Here is a 19,211-nt window from a genome sequence, read left to right as displayed (position 1 = left end):
TAAATATTGAATTTTCCTTTCCAAAAGCAGTATTTTCACCTGTTACTACAAACTTTTTCTACCATTGTAAGTTTTCTTTTTGCAGATATTATATATTTCTTGCTTATATTTTTGGTTGCTATTATAAATTTAATTATTTCTTCCATTATATTTTTCAGGCAGGCAATGGTTTGCCTATAAAAGCTAATAATTTGTATATATTAATTTTTTTAAATTAAGAACCTTACTGAATTTTCTTATTGTTTCAAATAGCTTTTCATTTCATTCTTTTGGAATTTCTAAGAATACAGTCACATAATCTCCAAATAAAGAATTGCTTCTGTTTTATCCTTTCTAATACCTGTAACTTATCTTTTTCATTTTTAATTTCATTACTACTAACAAAACAACATTAAATAAAACTGTTGAGAGGGGTACCATTGTCTAATTCCTGAATTTAATGGAGATGCTTCTAGTGTTCATTTCTCTAACATTGCCATTGGCTTGGAGTTTGAGCTATACAAATCATGTTAAAACTAGAAAGTTCATATACAGGTGTTTTTATCTATTATTCTTTGTATATTTTAAGCATTTTATAAATCCTCTTTTGTTTCTGATCCAAACGTAGTGAAAACCTTTTTTAAACAAGAATACCTCCATGAGTTTCAACAAGGGTTTATTTAATTATTATTTTTAAAATCAGGAATGATGGTGACTGATCAACTGCTCTTTTGCTATCTTCTGAAATGAGTGTTCTTGTCTTCTCACCTTAGAACATCAATATGGCGCACTGAGTTTATAATTTCCTAATATTGCAGTGACCTTGTATTTCTGGGAGACACTCCTTCGGTGAGGTGTCTTTTAATGTACTATTATATTCTATTTGCTAACGCTTGAAGATGTTTTGCACAGACATCCATGAGTCACATTTATCTGCCACTTCCTTTTTGTGTTATTTTCAGGTTTTAGCATCAGGATTATTTTGGCACCATATAAAATTTTACAGTCTATTCTTTCTTTCTCTATGCCTCAGGTAATATTTTTATATTATATTACTAAATATTCCAAGAATGAAAAAAATACGTAGACTAACAAATGCCCACGCACTCCCTAAGCACAAGGATTTGTTAACATGCTGTAACCTACCTTTCTGATTTATGTATTATTCTTCCTTTTTTAAAACAAAACACTTCAGATAGTTGGTTCCCACGGTCAACCTTCCTTTGTCCTACTCTTCCTATTCTCAGAGATAACCAGGTCCTAAAATCAGTGTAACACCTGAGGACACCTAAGGTTTATATTAGAAATAACATAATCTGCATCAAAGTTTTCATATCATTCTAAAAATTTTTTATTCAATATTATGCTTTATAGATCTATTGATGGTGTATGTATAAATCAAGAATATTCATTCTAACTGATATATGGCACCCCGTTCAAATGAACGTACTGCAATTTTTCCATTATACTCCCTCGTCAATGAAAACTTAGGTTGAAATAGTGATTTTAGTTTTTAATGTAGTCAGACATATTAATCTTCAACCTTAGGATTTGTGCCTTTAACGTCTGACATTCTACTTAAGGAATCATATTCCATCCTGAAATGATAAAGGTACTTCCTTGTGTTTTCTTCCAAAAGATAATTGCGTGTATGTGCGTGTATGTGTGTGTGTGCATGTGTTCCTTATTTTGTCTCAAACGCTTTTTGGTTTATATTTGAAAAAAGCATGCATATCAAGTTGAAGTTCTGTATCAAGTTCCCACAGGAGCATTTTTTGTTTACGGGCCCCCTAATCGCTCCCATTGATATGTACATTTCTATTCTTTTACCAAGACCACATTTGAAACCTGTAGTTTAGTAACTAGATGATATCCGAGTGGGCAAGTATGTATTATTTCACTTTCAAGAAAATTACCTTGGATAGCTCTTTGTCCTTTATCCTTCCACACATACTTTAGAATCAATTTGTAAAGTTCCATAAAATTCTTGGTGAAATTTTTTGATTGGGATAGTCTTGAATGCATATATGAATTTGGAGAGAACTGATAATCTGATATTGACCTTCTGAATCAAAAGGATTGTTTATTTCTCCATATATTCAAGACTTCTTTTATATGTCTCAAAACATTTTATTATCTTCACTATACTGATTTTGGATATGTTTTACTATTATTTTTCTAAGTAACTTAGAGTTTTGATACTATTATGAATGGGGTAATTTTTAAATTTATATACTTTAATTCATTACTGCTGGGTACAGTAACAGTGATTTTTATGTGTTGCTCACATTACTTCTGAGGTCTCTCAGTTGTAGGAGATCTCAAATATATTCTTTTGGAGATCTGTTGTGGAAAATCATATAAACTGAAGATCATGACAATTTTTCCTTTTGTGTTTCAATCTACATGTTACTTATATTTTCTTTTAGTGTTAAACCTCTACACATTTTTTATGAGTAAGTATAGAATTTTTTAAATACTTTTTGAATCAATGCAGATTATTATGTTGTTGATTTCTTTCCAGTCTGTCAATCTGGTGTGCTTTATCAACTTTCTTTTATTTAGTAGTTCATAGTACTCCTTTTCCTATAATTTTCTCTTTCTCTTTTACTTTTTTATTTTGAACAACACAGAGAAAAGTAGAGAAAACAGCACAGTAATTTCTCTACTAGGTTAAGCTAGAAATTTTCCTAATTGTTACCCATTTCCCTTTCCCTGTTCTTAAACTTCTTTTAGGATTAGGGTCATTTAACCGTATTCTAAATGGTGGTTGTTTCTAAACGTCTATCTACTGGATAAATGAGATTTTACTGTTCTTTTAAAATGCTAAATATAATTTCAAGTACAAAGAGGCTGACAAAATACTATTGAGAAAAACAAGAAAGAGCATATTTTTAACTTATTTTCTTCATCACAAAGCTATTTATAAACTGTCTTTGACAAAATTACTTACACATCAAGAAATATTAGAGGGATGCTGTGTTAGGTCTATCAAAAACCCTTCAAATATCCTTCATTTGCCATAACATCCACCTCCATCAGGTATAGTTAAGTAAGCCTAGAAAGCATTGTACATCAAAGATTGAGCTGCATTTAAACCACATTCAAAGGACCCAGACTCTTTAGAGTGAGGCAGTGGTGCCTTTAGAAATATTTTTCAAATCAATGCCTAATTCGCACTTCTGTAGTAAATACTAATTTCCTAACGAACATGTCTTCTAGGAAAACAAATAGAAACCTTGGGCAAAACTTGAAAAAACAAGACCGCTATGTGAGAGTCTGAACCACTCAGTTATTAAAACTTTGCAAGGGAGCTGGAATCTTGGAAAAAGAAATCAGATCTGCACAGGGTCACTTTAACATTTTTGCACCTTTGACCTAAGAGCGGCTGCAGGCACAGTGGTGGGGAAGTTGGTGATACCAATAGGAATATTGGCCATCTTTCTGAGTGGAGGAAACAGGTCAAGGAGTTGGGGACAACCAGAGCAACCAGGGAGTACAGAGGTACACTGGAAAGAGAGAGCAAGCAAAGAAAAGCCCCAAATTCTGTATGTGAACTATGCTCCAGTCTGTGACATACATGCGGGGCTGACCCAAGTCTGAACTGGGATCAGAGCTGCTACCCACAGGAGGGGTGACACAATTTGCAGTTTAAATCTAATGATGTTGCATGCCTTCTTAAGACAAAAAAAATCAACATTATTTGAAAGAATGTAGCAGAATCTAGAGTCTCCACCACGTAACATTCCTAACGTCTAAGACACAATTCAAAATTATGTGGCATAGAGAGTCAGGAAAGTGGAATCCATTTTCCAAGAAGAGGCCATCAACAGATGCCAACTCCAAGATGAACTGTATGTTGAAATTACCGGACAAGAACTTTAAGCCACCTATTCAAAATATGCTCAGTGAGGTGAAGGAAAATAAACTCATAATGAATGATAAGTTAGTAAATATAAGCAGAAAATATAAAAAGGAATAAAGTGGAAAACTGCCCAACTAAAATACATCGGAATTTTTTAAAAAATTCAGTGGATGTGCTCAATAGCATAATTAAGAAGAAAAAGTCAGTGAACATAGAGATACATCAAAAGAAATCGTTTTACCTGAAAGAGAGAAAAAAGATTGGAAAATATGAATAGAATGCCTGAGGCCCATTTGATAATTTCAAAATTTCTAACATAGGTATTTGGAATCCCAGAAAAAGAGAGAAGAAGATAAGAAAGTATGTCAAGAACTAAAGGCTGAACACTTCCCAGAGAAACTCAAATAGAATAAATTCAGAGAAAATGAGGCTTAGGCATATATGTTGTAATCATACTTCTGAAAAACAAAGATAACAAGAAAGTTTTGAAAGTGACTCTCATGTTGTTTCTAGAAGTTCCTCTTTGGAATTGTTAATAGTCTATATAATAAAGAAAAGAACAAAGTTGACATACTTGTTACATCTTATATTTTTTAGGTAGCATGGAATTTTCTTTTTTAAGATTGGCCCTGAGTTAACACCTGTTGCCAATCTTCCTCTATTTTCTTCCCAAAGCCCCAGGACATAGTTGTATATCCTAGTTGCAAGTCATTCTAGTTCTTCTATGTAGGATGCCACCACAGCATGGCTTGATGAGTCCTGTGTAGGTCCACGCCCAGGATCCGAACCAGCAAACCCCAGGCTGCCAAAGCAGAGCACACGAACTAACCACTCACCCCAGGGACTGGCCCCAGGACAGCAATTTTAAAGAGTTAATTGAAAAAAATAACAAAACCAAAACCAAAAACTGTTAAGCCAAAATTCTACATCCAGTGAAAATATCCTTCAAGAATGACGGTGAAATAAAGATTTATATCAGAGAAAATTAAAAGAATTTTTCACCAGCATATCTGCACAGCAATATATGCTACAGGAGTTCTTCAGAATGAGTGGAAATGATATCAGATAGAAACGGAAACTTCAGGAAGAAACGAAGACCATCAGAAAGGAGAGATAAATAGGTCAAAATAAAAGATTATTGTTTTCTTTTCTTTTCTTTAGAACCCATATAACTGTTTAAAATAATTCTTGTAATATTATCTTGGTGGGGTTTATAATGTATTTAGAAGTAATACATATGAAAATTAAAATATAAAGAAGGGTAGGGATAGGTGGGCAAACAGACTTAGAAGAGTTGCAATATTTCTGTGTTTTAGGTGAAGTGATATAGTATTAATCTGAAATTGACTGTGAAAATTTAAGGGAAGATTACACATATATGCACATACTTGCACACATGCATATTAATCCCTAGGGCAATCACTAAAAGAATAGCACAGAGAAGAATAGATAAAAGTCAATAGATAAATTAAAACGGAATTATAAAAGGTAAGCAAAGGGAAAGAGAGAAAAAGAAATATAGTGGAAAAATGGAAAATAATAAAATGGTAACTAAAGACAACAATATCAATAATTACATTAAATGTTAACGGAATAAATGCTATAAGCATAAAAGACAGAAATGAGAATAAACTGAACAACTCTGTGGAAAAGAATGACAATTTAAACAAAGAGAAAAATTGTCAGAAAATACAACTTAACAAACTTGAATAGATCAATTGAATTTATTGTCAAAAATATCCCCACCTAGAACATCCTGGCCTCGGTGGTTTCACGGTTGAATTCCAGCAAACATTTAAAGAAAAAAGAATATTATATTGGAGGGAAAACTTCACAAATAATTTATGAAACCAGCATTACCGTGACACATAAACCTGACAAACCCATTAGAATGAAATAAATTACAGGTAAATATCCAATACGAACAAGGATAAAAACCCTTAAGAAAATAATAGCAAATTAAATCAAGAATTCAATGAAAAATATAGACTATAGTATGATCAAGTAGGATATGTTCCAAGAATGCAAGATCTCATTCCACTTTCAAAAATCAATCAGTGCAATTCACCATATTCACAAAATAAAGGAGAAAAATCATTTGACTATTTCAATAGATGTGGAAAAAGAATTTGATGAAAAAAATTCAGTTCAATGCTCTTAACAAACAGTGAATAGAAGGAATTTCCTCAGTGTGATAAAGGACACCTACAAAAATCTTACAGTTATCATATTTGATCATACTTGGCAGTGGTTTATTATATGTAAATTATGCCTTAAAAGTTCATTAAAATAATCAGTATGTGCTAAGAAAGACACTTAGGCATGCAATTATATGAATAAATCTCAAAAACACATTGAGTGAAAGAAGCTTTATGCAAAAGAGCACACACTGTGTGATTCTACTTATGTGATGTTCTAGAACAGACAAAATGATTCTATGACAGGGAAAATTGCATGGTTTTGTTCTAAAATTAGGAACAAGGCAAGGATATCTGCTCTCACTACTTCTATTCAGTATTTCACTGAATGTTCTAGCCATTTCAACACGGTAAAAGAAATGAAATAAAAGGCATGAGCATCAGAAAGAAAAGTAAAACTCTCTCTTTTTATAGATGACATGATTTTTTACATAGAAAGTCCTGAAGAATCTACAAAGAAAATCCTAGAAATAACAACTAAATCTAGCAAAGTAACAGGATAATAAAGTTATTTTTTAAAAAATCAATGCTATTTTTATATACTAGCAGCAAGAAATTGGAAAATGAAAAATTAAAATTTCCGTATATAGTAGCAGGAAATCCCATGAAATATACGGGAATAAAATTCACAAAACATGAACAACATCTCTTCACTGGAAATTATAAAATATTGCTCAGGAATATTACAGAATATCTAAATAAGTGACATATATGTCACTAGTTCATGGATTGTGAGATTCAACATTGCTAAGACGGCAGTTCTCCAAAAATTGATCTATAGATGCAAGCAATCTCAATCGTGTAGAAATTGACAAAATGATTCCAAATATTATACGGAAATCCAAATGACATAGGATAGTCAAAGCAACTTTAGCAAATAAAGCTTGCACTATGATTTCACAACTTATTATAAAGCTATAGTAATGAAGACAGTGTGGTTATTGGTGAAAAGATAGACATAGATCAATGGAACAGAAGATAGAGTCTAGAAATAGATCCACATATAGGCAGTTAATTGATTTTTAAGAAAGTTGCCAAGGTAATTCAACAGGAGAAATGAGAGTCTTTTCAACAAATGGCACTGGAAGAATTGGATAAATGTACAGAAAAAATAATCACTAACCCTTATGGCTTACCATATATAAAAATTAACTCTGGATCAATCATATATCTAAAAGTAAAGGCTAAAAATTTTAAACTTCTAGAGAAAACATAGGAGAAAAATCTTTCTCATGTTGGGATGGTCAAAGATTGCTTAGGACACAAAAATTACAAAGAATAACGTAAAGAATAGAAAAAATGGACTTTATCAAAAGTATTCTTCTCTTGCTCTCTGGAAGACAATATTAAGAAATGAAAAAACAAGTCACCAAATGGGAGAAAATATCTTCTATACATATACTGAAAGAGAAATTATATTCATAATATATAAAGAATTCTTACAACTTAATAAGAAGACAACTCAATAAAAACAGGTAAAATATTTGACCAGACCCTTCATGCAAAAAAACATCTGTATAAATACCTAAAAGCACATAAAGATATCCAACATTATTATTCATCAGGAAAAGTATATTAAAACTACTATGAAATAGTACTACACAGTATTGGAAAGGATAAAATTTTAGAAACTGACAAGATAAAGTGTTGACAGAGAGAACAATTGGAGCTCTCATACATTCCCGGTAGGAATACAAAATGCGAAAAGTGATTTGGAAAACCACACGACACTCTCTCTAAAAGTTGAGCGTACACTTGCCCTAATTCACAGCTTTTCTACTCCTAAATATTTAACATATGTCCCATGAAAAGACTTGTGATCAAATGTTCATAGCACAGCAGCTTTATTCCAAATAACAAAAAAAACAGCAATAGCCCAAATATCCACCCAACAGTTGACTATAACACACCTATACAATGGACCACTACTCAGAAATAAAACAGAACAACCACCTATAAAATGTCAAGGCCAGTGCTTGAAGCTAGATTTCTCTGACACCAAGAGAGCTTCTCGCTCTACCATGTGGATGCAGATGCAAAGGTGACTTGATCTGATCCTTTTCATAAAAATGTAATTTTAAGAAATTTTTAACTCAAATCTTCAACTTGAAATATTTATTCACTTTCTTCCCCAAAATGTGTTTACAATAATTTTTATAAAAATAGATATAAGAAATATGCCAAATCTCAGCTGAGAAAAATGTGATTCATAAAAAGACTGTGCTTTTCTGGGAAAATCCTAAAGACAGAAATGCCTTAGGGAGTCAATGGTTCCAAGTTGGCTGTGATTGAAGAACTCAGCCAGGGTTGCCATAGACACTCGAACAAATCCTCTAGGCATTCTTTCTTGAGGCATGACAAGAGAAGGATGTTATCTCATGTCACAAAGAGTTTTAAGGAACAAATTAGGCTATATTGATCAGGTTTCATTATGAAGTGGTCTATAACTAATTAACTAAGTAATTGACCAACCAATCAACCATTTAATATCTTTTTTACATCCAAGGGGATGCTCTTACTTCAAAGTAGTTAACTTGGGACACCAAGTACAATGTCATGACTATTACCCCAAATACTTTGGGATCTCAATTTAAAATTACCTTAAGATTCTGTCCTCCTATCGTTTGAAAGCGGATTCAAGACAAGGAAATAGCCAATTACATGAAGCCAAGTCTCTGAAAAATTCTCAAAAACACTGCGTTTGTTAGAACAAACAAAACAGTGTACGAAGTATGATTATAGAGATTAGAGTTGGCCGTTTTGAACTACACATTGTCCACGAAAGTAATAATTAAAAGAAGTTGAACAATAAAACAAAGATCCTCATTTGCATACAAATATTTTGGTAGGAGTGCTCATAGAAAATCATAGCCTATTGTATGTTTGTATTTCATAAAAAGCTATAGGCATGCCACAGAGATTTGGGTATCCAGTGAATATGATCATTATTTATAGAGTATGACTTTGCCCCAACATTGGTCAGATTAACTATGCGATCTTAAATTGCTATTCTACTTTGTAGTAGAAAGACATAAGTTGACTTAATAGGGCATAAATACATTAACCATGTAAAAACAAAATTAAAAGTTCACTTGTGGTAGAAAATTATTGAGAAATTTATATAGCAACTTTCAGCTAACTTTCATCAGTAGATGAAAAATCTACTTTTTTGTTATAAATGACCCATTCCTACACCCAAAACCAAATACTCGGTTTTAAGAAAGAGAATAAAGAGGTCTAAATTCAGTTCATAAATACAGTTAAGGCTTAAAGTAAAAAGTAAAAATGGAATAGATATTTTGGAAGAAACAGATGAAAATCCACCTTCCTTGCCACCAGCCCAAACTCCAACCTTGCCAGACCCCTGGCTTAAAATTGTATCAAGAAGTAACATCCCAAGAAGCACAAAGGAAGGGCTAGTTGATTTATTTTGGTTAAGGCATTGTTATTTCAAAGTTCGAGGATTTTGAATGAATACTCAAGGGGGTTGTAAGGTGTTTCATCCAAAAAATACTCAAGAGGGGCCTAACTTTCCGTAAAAAACCACTAAAGTGGTCCTTGTGACAACCAAAAATGAGAAAGGGCAAAATACACACACTTCTTTCAGAATATTGTGCAAATCAGTTAATTTGTTATAGGAAAGATTAAATCTGGAAATTTGAAAAGAGCGTCTCTTGAAATAATCATACAATTTTTAAGAATGATCATGCTATAAGTACAGGGTATAATTTGGGGGGAGAGTAACACACATATGGTCATTTTAGAATAAAGGTATTGGGTAAAGGCAAAACAAAGCTATGCTACTTGTGTTCCAAAATATTCCAGGGTTACACAAAGAGAAAGCAATATAACAATTTGTTTTTAATTTGACCAAGTACACATTCATTTCTAAGATAACAAATCAGTAAGTGGCCCCTTCTCAAGAAAATGTAACTGCCTTTATTGTTGTTAAAAGGAAAAAAAGAAGTGCCTTATGTATCACCATACCAAAGCAAACAACAGAAAACCAAAACCACCTACAGGTCTTATCATGCAATTCACCTGACTAAGATTTTCCATTGTTTCCTGGCCTACACTATGACATTTAAACCACACAGTTTAACTTTAAGACCTCCCTCAAACTGGCTCAGACTTGACTGTATTTCCTAAGCCAACATTCATGACACATTCTAGATTCCTAGTCATGCTGTACCATTTACAGACCCCAAGACATAAAATGGTGTTAGGAATTTTGTGCTTTTAAACATACCCTTCTTTCATTTAGAAAGCCACTGCCTCAACTGTTTGAGTATTTTCTCAGCTCTTAAGTATCCCCCACAATCTTATACCCGAGCACTACACACTAAGCCCATCCATGTGTGACTACTTAACTTCATGCATAAATTCATTGTTCATGTTTCCTTCAGCACTCATTTAAATGTTAAGCATCTACTATGAGCCACACTGATTCAGACACAAGAGTGAACAAAACAAACAGAAAAACCAGCCTTCATGTCGCTTACACTGTATTTGGGGATTAGGGATGAGATAGATAAAATAAATAACTATATATAATATATCAGATGGTAAAATTGCCATGGGGATAAAAACAAACAAGGATGAAAGGAAGGGAATCCCAGGCAATGTGGCTGGGGTGCAATGATAAGTAGAATGGTCAGGGAGGGCCCTGTCAAGAGGGCAACATGCTAGCAAAGGCCTTGGAGGAAGAGTGGAAATCTAGGTGACAGTGTTTCCAGTCAGAAGGAACTATAAATCCAAAGGTCCAGAAGTGGGAGAATGCCTGGTGTGTTCAAAGAATACCAACACCCCTCTGTGGGTGAGGCCAAGTGAGCAAGATGATTAGAAAGAGAAGCGAGAAAGGAACAGGAGTCAGACCTGAGGGGCTGGGATCAGGGCTGTAAGGTCTTTGATATTTATTCTAAGGGAGTTGCCAAGCTGTTAGAGTGTGGTGAGCAGAACAGCGACAGGACCTGACACCTATTAGAGAAGGATCACTCTAGTGCATAATGAGAACATACCATAAAGAGACAAGGACAAAAGCATAGGTTCCATTTACAAAGCTATTGCAATGAACCAGGTTATGGTTAATTGTGGCTTAGAACCATGGTGATGGCAGTGCAATCAGTGAGATGTGGTCGTGTAACTTTATTTAGAAAGTAGGACCAAGAAGATTTGCAGACAGTTTTGATGAGAAGGTAAAAATGGAATTATAAGGATGATACTAACATGTGGGGCTAGAAAAGTTGAAAGACTGGATTTGCCCATTAATAGAGATAAAGTCTGTAGGAAGAGCAAGTCTGGAAAAGAGGAGTCTGAGGCATCTTTAGATGTCCATGTGGAGACATATAGTAGGCATTGGATATATGGTTCGAGTTCAGGGTAGAAGCTAGGGCTAGAGACAGAAATTTGTGTATTATCAGCACCCAGATAGTATGTAAAGGTATCATAATAGATAATTTTAGTGAGGAACTAACTGTTGGCATAGAAGTGATCCCCATAAAAGTATAAATTTAGAGTTTGAGAAGATTAGAAGACATCCAAAAGACAACTGAGGAGCAGCCTGAAAAAATGGACACATAGGGGGTTGTAGTGTCCTGGTTACCAGATAAACAAAGAATTTTAAAGAGGAAGGCAATAATACATTTCCAAGTAAGATGACTGAAAACTGGTCATCGATGACTTGACATGAGCAGTTTAGTGGAGTGATAAGACAAAAATCAGATAAGAGTGAGTTTAAGCAAGAACAGGGAGAACTGTGCACAGTGAGTAGTGAAAATTCTATCAAACAGTTTGCTATAAAGAAGAGCAGAGAAATAACAGAAGCTCGAAGGGGACGTAGCAATGATCCAGGAGAGAGAGAGAAAAAAAATTGATGATATAGAAGACAGAAGAAAGAAGAGTTGGGGCAATATTCTTGAATCAGTGGGCAGGGGTAGGATCCAGTATAAAAGTGGATGGTTGGTCTTGGCAATAATTCAGTTCATTCATAGTCACAGGAGGGAAAGCAGAGGACACAGGCAGAGATGTTGGTAGGGGGATAGACATGGTGGGGGTGGGATATCAGTGGAAGACACATGTGTCAACCATGGTCACCAACTGAGTGAGGATGGGAAGAAGGTATCAGAGATTGAGCAAAGAAGAGAAGTTATGAAATAGTCTGGAAGACAGGAAAGGAGAATGGATTATAGAAATGTAATAGAACTGTGGAGAGGCACTAAATGTGTGTTTCTATAGCCATACTTACCTGAGATTTAGCTAATTGAGTATAATGATGAAGGTAGAGAAGGTAAAGAAATTATTTTAAAGATGGACCATGGACTCTGAGCTGGATTATTGGTGAGGCATAATACAAAGCAGAGAGGATGAAACTTAAATACGACTGGTGTATTAATTCACAGATTAAAAGTAGCTGAAGAGAAAAGTAGTGAACTGAGAAATAATTCCAAGGAAATTATTCAGAATGTAGATGAGAGAGACAGATAGAGATATATGAGAGGTAAGAGACACAGAAGATAGAAATGAGAAGGCCTAGCATACATGTGATAGGTGTTCAGGACAGGGGCAAAGGGTTAATGAGAGAATGGGGAAGAAGTAATATACGAAGATGAACCTGAGAATTTTCCAGAATTGTTGAAAGATACCAATATAGGAAGCCCCTGAAAATCCTTATCAGGATAAATAAAGAAAAATTTAGGCCTAAAAATACCATAGGAAAACCGAAAACACCTGGGAAAAAAGAAACACATAAACGAAGCTAGAGAGAAAAGATAATTCAACTACAAAGAAAAAGCTATTTGAGTGATGTTCTATCTCAGTGCAGTAAGGGAAGCAAGAAGATGGTGGAAGAACTTAAAATATATGTGCTTTCAGTTCTTCAACTTAGTATCTTGTATGTAGCAATTGTCTTTAAAGAAGAGTAAAGTAAACACAGTTTCAGAAAACATGAGTCGATAGTGCTTATCACAAAAGACCCTCGTGCAAGTCTATATAAAAGATTTACTGTAAAGAGAACGAAAACTGTCCCTGGTATAAAGCCTAAATGTAAGAACGCATGTGCTCAAAAGCCACGGTAAATGTGTATATCAATCTAAATGAACACTGATTTACAAAAAATGGTCTCATCTGTGTCACAAGATAATCTAGAACTCAAACAGAGTCTAGCAAAAGCCTGTAAGTTGGGAGAGGCGCAGTTTGATTTTAAAAATTCTAAGGCACCCTTGTTGTTAAGTCTGTATATAAAGTAGAAATGTAAACTTTAGCTTTTCGGGATGAAACAGAAGCTTTCATCTCAATCTTCCTGCAAAAAGGAACAAATAAGCCACCAAAAACAAACATACAAAACCCCAAAAAGCAACTTCAAAAACTGGATAACAAACACAAACAAAAAAACTGTTGAAGGCATCTGAAAGCAATCAAGCCATCAAGAACGGGTGGAGACAAGATCAAGGATGGAAGACAAACGCAATGACGGGAGGCTGAGCTTGCTACTGCTTTATTGCCTTCAGGGTTTGTTTCGTTTCTTGCCAATTCATCATGTAGGATGTAGCGACTGAGCACAAAGTAACAGCTGAGAGCTTGCTTCAATCTTCATAATCTATGGAGGTAAAAATTGGAGTGGGGGAAACTATGGCAGCCAGGACTTGAGGGACAAAAGGAATGGCAGCAATTCGAGCCCAACACTGCATACTATCTCCTGGAGAAATTTACTAATTCCTAACACGTGCATGCTTAGGAGGAAAGGTTGAGACCAAGCAGAAACTGGCAACTAAAAGCTTCTGGCAATCTCCCTGAGCTGAAGGACAAAAATCGAAGGTAAACGGCTATTAAAAAGAAGGGCTTTAGTAGACACTGCGGGCTTTTATTGAGTCTCCTGAAGGGCTATGCACTAAGCATGGGGATAAACTAGAAACAGACCAACCCTCAAAATGCTTGAAATCCTATCTTGGGTCATTTCAAGCCCTGATTGGGTCATACTGACTTGGCCTACCCTAACAGTCCCCTCTTCCTCCTCTCTGGTGGAAGATAACATAGTCCATACCCTCTAAAATGTCTCAATAAACTTTATCCAACATCTAATAAAAAATAACCAGGCATGGTCAAGATAAAAAACAATGACCAAAAATCAAGAGAAACACAAGACAACAGGAACAAACAGGTGATTCAGACATTAGTTACCAGATATGAATTTTAAAATAGTTAGGATTAATAGATACGTGAAAATGGATTAAAATATGGAAAATATCAGCAGAGAACTGGCATCTATAAAATAGAATCTAATGAAAACCTAGAAATTAAATGAAGATAAGTGAAATGAAGAACTTATTAAAGGAATTTAATAGCAGAACAGAAAAGAGAGGATTCGCGATTTGGAATATTAGCAGAAAATATCTATACTTTAAGCAGAGATAAATATGGTAAGAAATAATAAAAAAGATATATGGTACACTGAGAAAGATTGAATTTATATGTAAAAAGCTGGAGTCCATAAGGAGAGAGGAAAGAGAGTATAGGGAAAAAGCTATAAATGATATTGGATGAGAATTTCCCAAAATTTATAAAAGATGTGAAGTTACAGATATAAAGAACCTCAAATAGGAGAAAGAGAAAGAAAACCACATGCAGACATCTCCCAGTAAAACTGCATATAATTGAAGACCAAGAGAAAGTTTGAAGGCAAACACTGGGACAAAAAAACACATTTCCTCCCAATGAACAATAATCAAACTGACAACTTATTTTTCAACAGAAAAGATAACAGCCAGAAGAAAATTGGAAAGAACTTATATAAGATAGAATTCATCTGCTCCTTGAATGTTTGGTAAAACTTGCTCCTAAAGTTGCCTGGGCCATATGATTTTGCTCTCTGGGAACACAGTAAACTACTGATTCAATTATTTAATGGGTTTAGAACCATTCCAGTTCTCTTCTTTTTCAGTCCCTTTGATATGGTGTTTTACAAGCTTGATCTATTACATACATCTTTCAACATCCTCAGCATAAAATTTCATAATATGCTCTTATGCTTAATCTCTGCCTCATCTGATTCATTTTGCCTTTTAATGCCTGATGAGTGTTGTTCATTTGTGTTTTCACTCTTCGGACATTGAAAACTCTCAGAAAAGAATAAGCAGTTTGATTAGTTTTTCAAAGAGCCAATTTTTAACTTTGTTAGTCCTTTTTATTTTACTTATGTATTCTACCTCATTGATTTTGCTCATATGGTTATTTCTAATTAATTTTGCTTCATTTTTCTGTTCTTTTTCTAATGTCTTGATTTTGAAAGTTAATAGTAATTTTGAGTCCGAATTATTTTCAATATTGGTTTTGCCTTGTTCTGTTTTGTGGGGAGCACAACAAGTAAATTCTAACTGTTACGTGGAGGAGCAAACAGCCAAGAATAGGCAAGGCACTCCTGAAGGCAAAAAACCAACTGGGAAGAAAAATGCTAAACCCTGTGATGTCTGTGTAATATTCGTACAGATACAGATGACACCAATGGACAAGCCCACCTGTCCACAGAAACCTCCTTTATAGCTTCATGGGGATTGCAGATCTCTGGGAAAAAGGTAGAATATTCAAGAAATGGTACTGGATTAATTGGATGCCCAGAACACAAAAATGAAATCAAAACACAAGTTGATTAAAAAAGGTAATTTAAAAGGCAAAATCATAAAAAAATGTAAAGAATATCTTTATGACTTTGGGAAAGGAAAGGATTCCTTAAACAGGACACGAAACGCACAAACCATAGGGAGAATAAGTGATAAATGTGACAGTACATATAAGAATTTTGTTCATCAAAAGATAATAGAGTGAAAAAATAAGCCAAAAGCTTGGAGAAGATATTTCCATTCCAAAGAATTTGTATCTAGTTTATATAAAACACTCCTACAGATCAATAAAAAGCTATGAAATAAAAGATAATTAGGCAAAAGCAGAACAAAGGAGGAGGAGCAAAAAGGGCCCCAAACATGTGAACCTTATTAGTAAGGAGAAAAATGCAAATTAAAGCCACACATCAGATTGACAAAATCAAGAAGTCAGATAATGCCAGGAATTTTTTAAAGATGTAGAACAATGATAACTTTCATTTGATGCTGATGGTCAGTCACTTGGGAAATGGTTGGCATTAGCTACTTAAGCAAAACATGTTGATCAGATAATCTAGCAATTCCACTCCCAGGTATAAAACCCAGAGTAGTGGGTCTCAAACTTCAGCATGCACAAAAAACACCTGGGGGACAGGTTTAAGCAAGATGGCTGGGTCCCCTCCTGAGTTTCTGCTTCAGCAGGTTTGGGGTGGGGTCTGAGAAATTACGTTTCTACAAAGTTCCTAGGAGCTGCTGCTATTGTCCAGGAGCCCCACATTGGGAGCCATTGCTCTGAAGTCTTGCACATGTCCACCTGATGAGATGAATAACAATGTTTACAAGAACCCGTCCCACAATAGCCGAACCAAACAAACCAAGGATCCATCCAGATGTCCATTTAGAGTAAAACGGATAAATAAAATAATTTACTCGCAAAATTAAACACCATACAGAATGAAGATGAACCACGTGGATAAATGTCCAAAATAAGACTGAGTGAATTAATTTGCAAGTCACCGAGTAAGAAAAGTATTACGTGATTCCTTTTATCAAATCTTCAAAAAACAGACAAAATTGAATTGCATTGTTCAGAGACAGATACAAAGGTGACAAAACCACAATGGGTAGTGAGTGAATGACAGAACATTCAGTGTCACCATTACTTCTGGGGACGGGGGAAGAAGGAGTCAATGACAAAGAGGCAGAAAGGGGACTTCTAAGATACGGGGAACTTTCCATTTTTAAGTTGGGGGGTAGGCATACAAGTGTTTCTTACTGTTATTCTTTAAATTGTTCATATATGTGTGTACATAGTTTTATAAATTCCCTTGTATATACGATACATTTTGAAATAACTTTTTTTTCTAGATGGTAACATGCTACTAGAAACAATGGGTATGATTTTTCACTGACCCAGGAGTGCTTTCAAAAGGCACGAAATTGAAGGCCCCTAAGCAGCCATTTCTGTTGGTTTATAACTACTATGAAGGAGAAAGAGCTGAATTTGAAAGTGAGGAAGGCCAGGCTGGCTAATAAAGAAAAGGACAGAAGACACCAACCAAAATGCGCGCGTGCGCACACACGCACGCACACACACACACACACACACACACACACAACCAAACTATGATGGTTACAAAATTGTGGAGTGATGAGCAGCAGTTCTTACTGTGGTTCCCCTGGTTTCTCTATTGACAGACTTGGGAAAAAAAGGGCAACAGCCCCAATCCCACCCCGACCTCCCAGACCTCTCCCCCATACCTGTACAAATTCCTCTGTTGTCAAAAATGTTAAAAAAAAAATTTCAGATGCTGTTTAAATATGATAGGGCACACAGAAATGTTTTTAAGATTCTTGTCAAGTCCTACTACTTAATACACTGTTTCTCCAACTTATCTGAGAAGGAGATACAATTTCTTTTCCCATATCATATATATTAACCCTCGAAACACCGCTCATTTTACATCAGTTTTGGAATGTTAGCCACTGCCAAGGGTTTCAAACCCAAATGCCCACAGAGGTCAAGGTAAAATGTAAAGAAGTGCAGGACGTCCAGGTGTAAGACCACGGGGAATGGTGGGGACCAGGGTAAGCTCAGATTACATCCTTTCTCACCCAAAGGATCCACTCCCTACTCAACTTTAGCTGACTGTTGTCATGCAAAATTAGATCTGACGTTACCCAGTATTCTGATTTTTCAAAAGTTCATTATGGGAATAAACTACTGATCCACGCAACTTGGATGGATCTGAAGGCCATTATGCTAAGAGGAAAAAAAAGTACATCTCAAAGGGTTACACAATATATGATTCCTTTCATATAACATTCTCAAAGTGACAGAATTACAGTGATGGAGAAGAGATAAGTGGTCGCCAGGGTTGGAATTGGGGGTGTGTGTGAACATTAAAGGGTAAAACAAATGAGTTTCTTTGTGATGATGGAACACATCATAAAGTGATGGTTCTATATCATGACCGTGGTGACGTTTACTTGATATGTGAACTACAAAACAACAATAACAGAACCAACCAAGAGTGCATGTAAGAACTGATGAAATCTAACTCAGGTCTGCACCTGAGTTAATAGTATTATACCAATGTCAGTTTCCTGGTTTCCATGATGCACTATGGTTATGTAAGATATTATCATTGGAGGAAGCTGGCTGAAGAGGACGCGGGAACTCTTTGCACTATTTGTTTAACCTCATGTGGGTCTTAACCTATTTCAAAATAAAAAGCTTTTAAAAATGCTCATGAGCATCTTCCATCTTTTAAAATATGGGAATAACTCAATCATTTTGAAAGAGTTTGTCTCTTCCCCTCCCAAGCACATAGACACTGAGTGGACCAAATATGGCCCCCATTGTTTGCTACTTTACAGCCTCAGATTACTTTCCCACACTTCCAATTCATATACTACTCACAATACTTTTCTCTCCTTCCCATGTATTCGCTTCAAGGCCAAAGTCATCACCCAAAGCCTGGTTCTCACCATGGTGCTCTCCTGCTCAAAGCCTTTATGTCTGCCTACCCTCTACAGACAGAGTCTAAAATTCTTAGTTTGCTTTTGAAGGCCCATCACATCAAAACGTGGCCTAAATTTACATTCACAATTCTTTCAGACTCTCTGTCTCCTACTATATTTCCTAAATTCCAGGCACACAAATTTGCCATTCGTAAAAACTGCCTATGTTTTCCTTCTCGGTGCCTTAATCCAAGTGCCTTTAGGAATGTTCTTTCTCCTGCCTCCCTGGTTCTCCTGGTTGGAAAAGCCATTATTTTACCTGGTGTTTTATAATGCCTTATAATGGGTACCACAAAATGCCAGGCACATATGTTTTAACTGGTATCATGGTCATCTCATTCACATCTATTTCCCTCACCAGAATTGTTTTGCTCTTTGAAATCCTGAAGCATATATAATTTATCTCTATATTTCTGGTAAAACATACGATGATGTCTTCTATGTAATAGATGCTCAAACATTTGTTGAATGGAAACAGGAGTCAAACTGAGCATTAAAGTAAAAGTTTAGTTGAATCCTACATATTTCAATAAGCTGCTACCCAGCAGGGCAGTT

General features: G+C 35.1%; 1 protein-coding gene across 6 annotated transcripts in view; it reads right to left on the bottom strand.

Annotated features, from left to right (window-relative positions):
- MCTP2 (multiple C2 and transmembrane domain containing 2) overlaps positions 1–19,211 on the bottom strand; it is a 222,974-nt gene that overhangs the window by 39,027 nt on the left and 164,736 nt on the right. The window lies entirely within an intron of this gene.

This window comes from Equus przewalskii, chromosome 1, assembly GCF_037783145.1.
Source record: "Equus przewalskii isolate Varuska chromosome 1, EquPr2, whole genome shotgun sequence".
Taxonomy (NCBI): Eukaryota; Metazoa; Chordata; class Mammalia; order Perissodactyla; family Equidae; genus Equus; species Equus przewalskii.
This window is presented reverse-complemented; position numbering and strand designations above follow the sequence as displayed.